At 37.7% G+C, this 13100-nt stretch overlaps 1 pseudogene; it reads left to right on the forward strand.

The window, feature by feature from the left end:
- The first annotated feature begins 11618 nt into the window (after nucleotides 1-11618).
- On the forward strand, nucleotides 11619-12570 carry LOC125360727 (annotated as a pseudogene).
- Nucleotides 12571-13100: the final 530 nt, after the last annotated feature.

Raw genomic sequence — 13100 nt, forward strand, 5'->3', positions numbered from 1 at the left:
TAAATTTTGAACACAGCCAATACGAAGAAAGAACTATATTACAATGAAAAAAAGATCAGAATCATGGCAGACCTCTCCACACAAACTTACAATGCACAGAGAGCCTGGAAGAACACAATCCAAGTCCTCCAGGCAAACAACTGCCAACACAGAATTAGATGCCCAGCCAAATTAGAATTCACTTCTGCGGGAAAAACCAGATCTTTCCATAGCAAAGAGGGTCTAAAGGATTATGTGAATAAAAACCAGACTTACAGCAAATTCTAAGAGGGGAACCCCACCCAACAGAAAACATACAGGATGCCCAGACAGAAACAGAAAGAAACTACAATAGCCAGAGCCCAACAGGAAGAGCAGCTCAATAAAGACAAGAAAGAAGGGAGAGGAAAAACAGCTTAATAGGAAAATGAAAGGGAAAAAACCACACTTATCCATGATCTCTTTGAATATAAATGGTATAAACTCTCCGATAAAGAGGAGCACACTGACAGAGTGCATCCATAAACAAAAAGTTGCTATCTGTTGTCTTCAAGAGACCCATCTTACAGCAAGGGACAAAAACAGTCTCCGAATGAAAGGATGGAGCAAGATATTCCAAGTAAATGCACCTACCAAAACGGCAGGGGTAGCCATCCTGATTTCAGACAAGCTGGACTTCTCATTAAAATCAGCTCAGAAGGATAAAGAAGGGCACTAAATTTTAATAGAAAGAAAAATCCAGAATGAAGATATCACGGTGATAAATTTATACTCACCGTACAAAAGAGGCCCTAAATATGTCAAACAAATTCTCACAGAACTACAGAACAAGATAGACCCAAACACAATCATAGTGGGAGACTCTAATACTCCACTCTCTCCAAGAGACAGATCCAACACACAGAGGATTAGCAAGGGAGCCGAAGACATAAGTAACACCATATCCCAAATGGATCTGACAGATCTTTACAGAGTTTTTCACCTTACAGAGACCCAATACACATTCTTCTCAGCAGCCCATGGAATATACTCCAAAATAGATCATGTCATAGTCCACACAAAGAACCTCAGCAAATACAAGAGTATTGACATCATCCCATGTATTATATCTGATCACAGTGGAATCAAGGTAACCCTCAATAACAAAGGATACCACAGAGGCTACACAAATACTTGGAGGCTAAGCCCGTCACTGTTATCTAACACTTGGGTCACAGAGAAAACTAAGGATGAAATTAACAAATTCATAAGCCACAAGACAATGACAATACATCACAAAGAAACCTATGAGATACAGCTAAGGCGGTGCTGAGGGGCAAGATCATTGCCCTCAGGATTCACATTAAAAGAATGGAAGCAGAGCAGGTGAATAGCCTCACGATGAAACTAAACATTTGGAGAAACAAAATAATTGAATCTAAAATGACTAGGAGGAGAGAGATCACGAAGATTAAAGAAGAGATAAATCAGATTGAAAATAGAAAGATCATTCAACAAATAAATAAGACTAAAAGCTGGTTCTTTGAGAAAATAAATAAAATTGACAGACCCCTTGCAAGACTTACAAAAAAAAAAAAGAAGAGAAGAGACTCATATCTGTAAGATCAGGGACTCCACTGGAAAAATTACCACAAATATACACGATATTCAAACAATCATAAGGAACTATCACCAGAACCTCTACTCACTAAAGAACGATAATTTCACAGAAATGGATCAATTCTTAGAGGAGTATCAACTCTCCAAACTGAATCAAGAAGAAATAAATCAACTAAATAAACCAATAACTTACAGCGAGATACAGGAGGTAATCAAGAGCCTCCCAACAAAAAAAAGCCCAGGCCTGGGTGGATTCACCAATGAATTCTATACAACCTTTAGTGAGGAGCCAATAGCAATACTCCTCAAACTATTCCTCAAGATAGAAACAGAGGGAGAAATCCCAAACTCATTCTATGAAGCTAACATTATACTCATCCCCAAACCAGGCAAAGACCCAACAAAAAAAAGAGAACTACAGACCAATATCACTAATGAACAAAGACGCCAAGCTCCTCAACAAAATATTAGCTAACAGGATCCAGAAACTGATCAAGAAAATTATACATCATGATTAAGTAGGCTTCATCCCACGGACACAAGGATGGTTCAACATCTGTAAACCGATAAATGTAATTCACTACATTAACAGAGCTAAGACCAAGAATCACATCGTCATCTCAGTCGATGCCCAAAAAGCCTTTGACAAAATACAACATCCATACTTGTTAAAAGCCCTGGAGAGAACAGGAATAGATGGAACATTCTTTAAAACAATAAAAGCCATTCACAACAGACAAACTGCTAATATCATATTAAATGAGAAGAAACTGAAACCATTCCCCCTAAACTCAGGAGCAAGCAAGGAGGCCCACTCTCCCCACTTCTTTTCAACATAGTGCTATAAATCCCTAGCCATAGCAATAAAGCAAGAGGAGGGCATCAAAGGGATCCACATTGGCAAGGAAGAAATCAAAGTATCCCTATTCGCAGATGACATGATCTTTATATCTGAAGGACCCAAAAAACGCAGTCCCCAAACTCCTAGAACTAATAAACCATTTTGACAAAGTAGCACGATACAAAATCAACCCACAAAAGTCAGCACCTTTTCTGTACACCAGCAATGTACAAGCAGAAAAGGAAATTATGGAAATAATACCATTTACAATAGCTAAAAAAAGAAAAAATTACCTAGGGATCGACCTAACTAAAGATGTGAATGACCTTTTTAATGAGAACTATAAAAATCTAAAAAGGGAAATCAAAGAGGACACAAGGAGATGGAAAGACCTCCCATGCTCATGGGTAGGCAGAATCAATATGGTGAAAATGGCCATATTGCCCAAATTTTTATACAAATTTAATGCAATCCCCTTCAAGTTCCCAGCTACATTCTTCACTGAAATAGAGAAAGCAACCCATAAATTCATATGGAACAGTAAAAGACCTAGAATAGCCAAAGCAATTCTAGGCAAAAAAAAAAAAAAAAAATCAGTGCAGGAGGTATCACAATACCAGATTTCACGCTCTAGTATAGAACCATCATAACAAAAATAGCCTGATATTGGTATAAAAACACACCTGAAGACCAATGGAATTGAATAGAAGACCCAGAAATAAAGCTGCATTCTTACAGTCAGCTCATATTCGACAAATGAGCTAAAGCCATACAATGGAAAAATCATAGCCTCTTCAACTACTGGTGCTGGGAAAACTGGGCGGCCATATGTAGAAAACTCAAAGTAGAACCTAGCCTATCACCATGAACCAAGATCAACTCAAAATGGATCAAGGACCGGAACATCAGACCTGAATCCTTGAAACTACTGAAGGACAGAGTAGGATAGACGCTAGCTCTTATAGGCACAGGAAGGAACTTTCTGAATATAGTCCCAGGGACACAACAGATAGGGGAGAGACTCAACAAATGGACTACTACAACATAAAAAGTTTCTGCACACCTAAAGACATAGCCACCAAACTAGAAATACAGCCAACCATATGGGAAAGGATCTTCACCAGCACAGCAACAGACAAAGGCCTAATATCAGTCATCTACAGAGAACTCAAAAAACTAACCCCATCCAAGTCCAGTAAACCAATTATTAAATGGGCAAAAGAGCTAAAGAGAGACTTCACAGCAGAAGAGATAAAAATGGCAAAGAATCACATGAGGAAATGTTCAACATCCCTGGCAATAAAGGACATGCAAATAAAAACAACCCTGAGTTACCACCTCATTCCAGTTAGAATGGCCTATACTCTGAACTCAGGCAACAACAAATGCTGGAGGGGATGCGGGGAAAGAGGAACCCTTCTCCACTGTTGGTGGGAGTGCAAATTAGTACAACCACTTTGGAGAGCAGAATGGAGGTTCCTCAAAAAGCTCAACATAGACTTACCCTATTGTTGGGATCCATCTTCCCCCTTGATGGAAGGGGCTTGATGCACCTCCCCCAGCCCTGGGGAATGAGGCCCTTCTACCCCCTCTGGATTGGAATCCAGAGGAACCAGTTGGGCAAACAGCCCCCCAACCTCCTAGCCAACCTGGCGCCTACCAACCCCGCCCTGGTTCGGCGCGCTCGAGTGACATTAGCCCTTGGGGGTCAGGTGATACCTTTCAGCCTATCGACATCCTGGCCAAACCCCTCCCTCTGAATCATCTCCCCTTGTCCTTCTCTTAATAAAGTCAGTTTGCTCTAAGAAGCTGACCCCGTTGCATGTGTACGTTGGAGGCGGGCACACATCTGCGGCTGATCCCGTGCACGTCAGGTCGGAGCTGACCCCCGTTCCACTCTAACTTACCTGCGATTAGGGGAGAGGGCGAGAAAGTAGGGTGGAAAGAAAGAAGGAAGAGTCCGAGCCGGGAGGGGCAAAAAAAAACCCAACACCCTATGACCCAGCCATACCACTCCTAGCCATGTATGCTGAACAACAGGTCTCAGGATATCAAAAAGACATCTGCACATCCATGTTTATTGCTGCACAATTCACAATAGCCAAAATATGGAAACAACCCAGATGCCCTTCTACAGATGAATGGATCCGAAAAATGTGGTACCTATACACAATGGAATATTACATAGCGATTAGTAATGATAAAATATTGATATTCACAGGGAAATGGTCAGAACTTGAATAAATAATGTTGAGTGAGACAAGCCTAGAACACAGAAAACAAAGGAGCATGATCTCCTTGATATATGACTGTTAAGGTGGGGGGGGGCGGGCACTGGAGACCAGGTCTGTGAAACAAAAAACTTGTTGTCAAATGCTATTTCCCACAGGTTTGGGTCAGCAACTTTACATTATGTAACTAAAACCAAACAACTACTAAATATAAAAAGGTCTAAAATAGACTTCTCAGTGGATCACAATAGCTCAAAAGCTATATATGTGCGATCATAAAAGACAAGGATATGCAAACTCTATTGTTGACATTATATTTAAAGTTTAAGTGAATTTCCTTTGGTGTATGCCACGTGGCTACTGTATGTGTTTTTGGTACACTGGGTAATATATATATATATATATATATATATATATATATATATATATATATATATATATATATATGTATGCTTACCTGATCTAGGGAAGGGAAAGAAAAATGAGGGTGTAAGATATCACAGAAAATGTACTCACTGCCCTATCATGTAACTGTATCCCTATTGCACAACACCTTGTCAACAGAATTTAATTAATAAATAAAAAAAAGAGAAAAAGACACAAACTCTCGATCTCAGGAATATTTTTCAATGCCTAACTCTATCAGTCACATGTGAAACAGTTATTTTGAATAGCTATCTATTTCTTAGAATCATAATATCCTTGTAGTTTCAATTCTATGTTTCCTGTGTAATTATTACACAAATTACTACACACAAGCTCAATACACTTTGAATGAAATGGTTAACTTTACTCCTGTTAAAATTAAAAACAAATCTCATAAAAACTGCTTTCTTGTGGGGGTGCGGGGGCTACAGGGAGGCAGTAGCTTATATAGTAATCGTAGCTATTAAAAGAAAGCTATTAATTGTAAACTTAAGTCTTATATTTAAGTGAAAAAGCATTATGCAAGATTAAACAATATTTAAGCAAATACTAAAGTATTGAGTATTCTCATCTCTTTACCCTCAAAAATAATTTTAATTTAATGTGGTTCACTCATTTGAAAGTCAGAAAGCTAGTAAATGTAAACTTATTTTAAGTGAAATATTTTGAGTGACATATTTTAAGTGAAAAAGCAATGTGCAAGATTAAACAATTTTTAAGTACTAAAGTAATATGTATTCTTATCTCTTTACCCCTAAATAAAAGTAATTTTTATTTTTAAAAATGTCAGAAATGGAGGGATGGCTCAAGTGGTGGAGCGAGAGCTCTGAGTGAAAAAGGTGAGTGGGAAGCACAGGTCCAAAGTTGAAGACTCACTACTGGCATAAAAATTTAATAAATAAAACACAATCATACCTTTTCAATCCTTCAGAAAAGAGAATTTCTATGGTTTCTTTCAAAATAGGAAGCAAACTACCATGGTGAATACCAATTCCCCTCTGCAAAAGAGGAAGTACACTCTCAACCTGTAATTTTAGAGTAATATGCATAATTATATGAGAAAAAGTGAATTTAAATATCTCAAATTGAGAAAATTAAAGTTATGCTTAAAGGTAACTGTTAAGAAAGTCTTTTTTTTTTTTTTTTTTTTTGCCAGTCCTGGGCCTTGGACTCAGGGCCTGAGCACTGTCCCTGGCTTCTTTTTGCTCAAGGCTAGCACTCTGCCACTTGAGCCACAGCACCACTACTGGCTGTTTTCTATATATGTGGTGCTGGGGAATCGAACCCAGGGCTTCATGTATACGAGGCAAGTACTCTTGCCACTAGGCCATATTCCCAGCCCAAGAAAGTCTTTTAAAAATAACTATATTCTCAGATTAAATTATAATAACATTCTGACCTACCTTTTAACATGATAAATACATTTCAATAAAATTTACAAGTACTTTACTGCTTCAAAGTTTTTTCAGACCACTTAATCTCCTCAGGAAAAAAAGCCTACTGAGAAACAGTTTGTGTGTCTACAACCTAATATGAAAAGCTCAGCCTTGTGGTTTGTTCACACTTTCCCAGCCACTCAGGAAGCTGGGGCAGAAGAATTACAGGAGACCAGGTGTACCGGGCCAGCCTGAGAAACATGACATCTCTGAAGGAAGGTAAAGATACTGGGAACTCAAAGTAGAGGAAAATAAATAACAATAAGACATTTAACATAGGTATGTATTTCATGTAAAAATGAATAACTGAAGCGATGTTTTTAGCCATACTCTACCACATGCCACTAAACATTTATCACAAATATGCTATGGTAATAGGTGTACAAAGATATGGCTCAGACTTTCAACATCAGTAATTCAGTTGAAGAGAAAACTTATTAAAAAATAATAAATGAAACATGATAAGTATCAATAAGTATAGTACTATAGTCTTATGATAAATAATTTATAAACCAAAGTATTAGTCTGTAAAATACATGACATTCAAATGTCTCCTTTCATACAATAAACTCTTGATGTATTAGGTCAATCTAATAGCAGCAATTCTTACCTGTAGGCATTTATGTTAGAATTTATGTTATAATTCTCAAACAATTCCAACCATCAAAGGAAAAAAATACACTGGTTTTAAACAAAGTAGGTATTAATTTCCTTTCTAAATGTAATTTCCATTGTTTTGTTTTGTATTCTTATGACCTGAGAAACTTAATGATTTAAAATTATGACCAAAAATTTTGAAATATAAGAACATAAGCAAAAATGACCAGATCACAAGTTTTGGAAAAAAGTTCCTTAAGGCAGCAATTTTTTTCTGTCACTCTTCAGCAACTTAAAATAGAGGAAAGAGAGGCTGGGGATTTGGCTCAGGGGAAGAGCGCCTGCCTGGCAAGTGCAAGGCCTTGAGTTCGGTCCTCAGCTCTGGAACAAAAACAAATAAAATAGAGGAAAGAAAGATAGGATTTCAATAACATTCAAACATGTATGCTGCATTGTACCAATATATAGTAATAAAATCAAGAAATATTGCCTATTAATATCCATTTTGACTCATCTTCAAAACTCACCTGAGGGAGCTTTTTATCTTCATCAAATAAACAATCAATTGCATTACTTAATATTTCTTTTTTTTTAATTTTATTTATTATTAATTGAACATAAAATTTTTTTTTACAAGGTGCTGTGCAAAGAGGGTGCAGTTACATAGTAGGGCAGTGTGTACATTTCTTGTGATATCTTACAACCTGTTTTCCCATCCCTTGTCTAGGTCAGGTAGACCCATATGCAATATACAATGTATCAAGCACATATACAGTGTTCACAGACTTGGTCTCTACTGTCTCTCCATCTCCCTTTGTTAACACTCATATATCAGGGAGATCATGCCCCTTTGTTTTCTGTGTTCTAGGCTTGTCTCACTCAACATTATTTGTTCGAGTTCTGACCATTTCCCTGCGAATAACAATATTTCACCATTCCTAATCACTATGTAGTATTCCATTGTGTATAAGTACCATATTTTTTGGATCCATTCATCTGTGGAGGGGCATCTGGGTTGTTTCCAAATTTTGGCTATTGTGAATTGTGCTGCGATAAACATGGAAGTACAAATGTCCTTTTGATATCTTGGGTTTTGCTGTTTAGGATAGATGCCTAGGAGTGGTATGGCTGGGTCATAGGGTAGGTCTATATTGAGCTTTTTGAGAAACCTCCATACTGTTCTCCAAAGTGGCTGTACTAATTTGCACTCCCACCAACAATGGAGAAGGGTTCCTCTTTCCCCACAGCCCCTCCAGCATTTGTTGTTTCCTGAGTTGAGAGTATAGGCCATTCTAACTGGGGTGAGGTGGTATCTCAGGGTTGTTTTTATTTGCATTTCCTTTACTAGCAGGGATGTTGAGCATTTCCTCATGTGTTTCTTTGCCATTTTTATATCTTCTCTTGTGAAGTCTCTCTTTAGCTCTTTTGCCCATTTCCTAATAGGTTTATTGGGCTTGGAGGGGCTTAGTTTTTTGAGTTCTCTGTAGATGACAGATATCAGGCCTTTGTCTGTTGCTGTGCTGGTAAATATCCTTTCCCATATCGTTGGCTGTCTTTCTATTTTGGTGGCTATGACCTTAGCTGTGCAGAAACTTTTTAATTTGTAGTAGTCCCATTTGTTGAGTCTTTCCCCTATTTGTTGTGCCCCTGGGACTCTATTCAGGAAGTTCCTTCCTGTGCCTATAAGTTCTAGTGTCTTTCCTACTCTGTCCTTCAGTAGTTTCAAGGATTCAGGTCTGATGTTGAGGTCCTTGATCCATTTTGAGTTGATCTTGGTGCATGGTGATAGGCTTGGGTCTACTTTGAGTTTTCTGCATATGGCTGCCCAGTTCTCCCAGCACCAGTAGTTGAAGAGGCTATGTTTATTCCATTGTATGTCTTTAGCTCCTTTGTCGAATATCAGTTGGCTGTAAGAGTGCGGTTTTATTTCTGGGTCTTCAATTCTAATCCACTGGTCTTCCGATCTGTTTTTATACCAATACCATGCTGTTTTTATACCAATACCATGCTGTTTTTGTTATGATGGCCTTGTAGTAGAGCTTGAAGTCTGGTATGGTGATACCTCCTGCACTATGTTTTTTGCCTAGAATTGCTTTGGCTATTCTAGGTTTTTTGCTGTTCCATATGAATTTATGGATTGGTTTCTCTATTTCAGTGAAGAATGTGGCTGGGATTTTGATAGGTATTGCATTGAATTTGTATAACAATTTGGGCAATATGGCCATTTTCACTATATTGATTCTGCCTACCCATGAGCATGGGAGGTCTTTCCATCTCCTTGTGTCTTCTTTGATTTCCCTTATTAGATTTTTGTAGTTTTCATTGAATAGGTCCGTCACGTCCTTGGTTAAGTTGATCCCTAGGTACTTTATTCTTTTTTTGGCTACTGTAAATGGAATTGTTTCCATAATTTCCTTTTCTGTTTGTCTATTGCTGGTGTACAGAAAAGCTGCTGACTTTTGTGGATTGATTTTGTATCCTGCTACTTTGCCAAATTGGTTTATTAGATGTAGGAGTTTGGGTACTGAGTTTTTTGGGTCCTTGAGATATAAGATCATGTCGTCTGCGAATAGGGATAACTTGATTTCTTCCTTGCCGATGTGGATCCCTTTGATGTCCTCCTCTTGCCTTATTGCTATGGCTAGGGATTCCAGTACTATGTTGAACAGAAGTGGGGAGAGTGGGCATCCTTGTCTTGTTCTTAATATTTCTTCAACCATGTTCTTTTCTTCATCTGTAAAGGAAAATTGAATGGTATAAAAATATTAAAATAAGTCAGTGACATTGATTTTCAAACATTACAAAGAGTAACAGTCTACAGAGAATAAACCTAAAGAATTAGTATTTCAACTGCGATGAGGAATGCATTTATGTTACATATACTACATCTCAACTACTTAGGAAGAATACATAGAATGGGGAAAGGGGTGTTGAAGAAGGCATCTACAATGCAAGATGTTATTTGAAAAATAAACTACAGCAAAAAGGAAGGTGGTGTGGTTCAAGCAGTAGAGAGCTTGCCTAGCAAACACTGCTTAACTCCCTCCTTGGCTGGTTACAGGTGAAACGAATAGTCAAGTAATTGTGTACAGACATATTACTAGAAATATATTTTAGTCATTTACATATAGCATTGGAACTATAAAGAACACATGCAATACCTGTGTTGAAATCTAACTTAGTCATTTGAAGAGCATAAGCTTCACAATCTTACTAAAACTGAAAATAATTACAGGTTGGATTTTTTTTTCCATAATCATCTTCACAATCTTGAATACATTTGGTGGTTCTGTAAAAATAATAGATGAAACAAAATAAAAAATTAACTCAAAATGGATGATAGAGCTCACGTAAAATTGAGAATTGTAAAATTCTAAAATAAATACAGGAAGAAATCTTCATGATATAGAGTTAGACAAAGCATTTTTGGATACGACTCCCAAAGCAGAAGTCAACAGAATAACAAGAATCAAGTAAAAATGGGTTTCACACAATGAAAACCTCTTGTGCTTTAAGTAACACATCAACTGAAAAACAATACAACCCTGTCATAAATCACCTATCGGATAAAGTGTAGTATCCAGAATATAAGAAACTTTATAACTCAACAAAGACAAATAATCCAACAATCCAAAGGAAGATTAGCATAATTCTTCCAGGTCAATATCATGCTTTCTCATGGATGAATGAAATTCCAAGAAAATCTACTATCACATTTTCTTGGCCAAAGAAAGGTTGAATAAGGGAGATTGCATTAAACTGCAGCGATTCTGCATGGCAGATGACATAGTTAGCAAGATAAATAGGAGGTGCACAGACTGGGAGAAGATCTTCACTAGCCAAACAACAGACAAAGGCTTCATATCAAAAAATCTACCTGGAGCTGAAAAAATTAAACCCACCCCCCCATAACAACTTCCTCCATAAACAGCAAAGGCATTCATAAGTAGGCTAAAGAATTAAGAAGAGATTTCCTTTTCTTAGGAATGGTCACACATTTATTACAACTCCAAACTCAAAAGCAGACATCAATAAGAAAATTTCCAAATAGTGACACATTGCTAAATGGAATACTGTAATAGATGGCATGAATTACAGCTATATGAAGAACCTAAACAGTCTATTGATTAAATCAATGTTAAGCAAATGCCACAAACATAATAGATTATATATTACACTGTTAAATTTGCATACAATTGAAGAAAAAGAGTAAAGCTAAACACTATATTGCCTAGGATTGAATGTTTGTAATAAAACAATAAAGAAAAACAAGGAAATGTTTATCATGAAAGTTAGCATAATGGCTACTTCCAGGGCAGAGAGAAAGGCCAAGGCCATTAGAGGGTATCTGGGGAGCTAGCAATATTTTATTTTTTGACCTTATCAGTTTCTTTCTTCATAATACTGTAGTGAGTTTATGCATTTAAAGTATTTGACAATAGGAGCGGGCGTGTGGGCACCAGTTCGGGTGGCATGTTCGAGACCCCCGGCGCGGTGAGTCTGGGAGGTCATCAGATGGATTTTGAAATTAAACACACTTGGGATGGTTTTCCAGTACCGCATGAGCCTGTGTCTATTGGGCTGTGTCCAGGTGAGGGAAGTGTGATGATGGAAGTCAGTGCTCCACTTTTCAACGACCCTCCTGCTCCCCTTGGAGAGCCAGGAAAACCTTTCAATGAGCTCTGGAACTATGAAGTTGTAGAGCATTTTTCTTGAATGATGTAACTGAGCAGTATTTAGAAGTTGAACTTTGTCCCTATGGACAACATTTGGTGCTTTTACTCTCCGGTAGGAGAAATGTGTGAAAACAGGAACTAGCTTTATCATTCGAAGTGTCCAGAGAAGAGACAAAATGGAAGGGAAAAGCATATCTTCCTTGGGCTTATTTTCCACCAAATGTGACAAAATTCAATTCATTTGCAATTCATGGGTCAAAAGATAAAAGACGTTATGAAGCCCTTTACCCTGTGCTCCAGCGTGAATCCCAAGAAGGACAAGAACCTGACTTCCATCGTCTAGAATATTTCAAGCCTTTCAGTTTTAACACGCTGCTTGGAGATGAATAAAGCGACCTCCATCAGACCTATGGCTAAAAGAAAAACCTGATGTGCAGGAAAATAATAGATAACTGTACAAATCATATAAACCCTATAAATTTCTCTGTACCTTTTAAGAAAAACAAGTGTATCTCTTCAGGCACCATGAACATATTTCAGCCACAAATATTTTCATACAGGCCACTGAAAATACACTGTGCATGTGGCAAATTGTACCACAATTAACAAGAAAATGGAAATATTTTAGATTATTTCATCTATAAAGTTGAGATGGTTCTCATGACTGTCTAATACAGAATCTAGGATGCTACTATGGACTGCCTTGTGTAACCATCATACCAAATGTCTCTTACCCTCTTAATCATGAACATCAGCCAGTTTGAGAAGAGAAAATCTTATCCAGACATTTTTTTTTTTTTTTTTTTTTTTGGCCAGTCCTGGGCCTTGGACTCAAGGCCTGAGCACTGTCCCTGGCTTCTTCCCGCTCAAGGCTAGCACTCTGCCACTTGAGCCACAGCGCCGCTTCTGGCCGTTTTCTGTATATGTGGTGCTGGGGAATCGAACCTAGGGCCTCGTGTATCCGAGGCAGGCACTCTTGCCACTAGGCTATATCCCCAGCCCTTATCCAGACATTTTAAAGCTATTAATATATGTTAATTCTTCTACTGAATTTTGATACTGGAACACAGTGACCTTTTATCTCAGTTGAATAAGTGTGTATATGTTAAGATATCTTTAAGATACATGAGTTATTAAAAGGTAGAAATAAAACAGTCTTGAATTCAGGCATTTACAAATAAAGGCCATTTTCTCTGTACTGTAAGCACCCACTATTCCTGGTTGAAGATAGACCCCCATACAAGAATAGTGGATAACTTCAATACTCCTCTCTCATCAATACATAGATCATCCAGCCCCCCCTCTATAAGAAAAA

Source organism: Perognathus longimembris, chromosome 12 (genome assembly GCF_023159225.1).
Source record: "Perognathus longimembris pacificus isolate PPM17 chromosome 12, ASM2315922v1, whole genome shotgun sequence".
Lineage (NCBI taxonomy): Eukaryota > Metazoa > Chordata > Mammalia > Rodentia > Heteromyidae > Perognathus > Perognathus longimembris.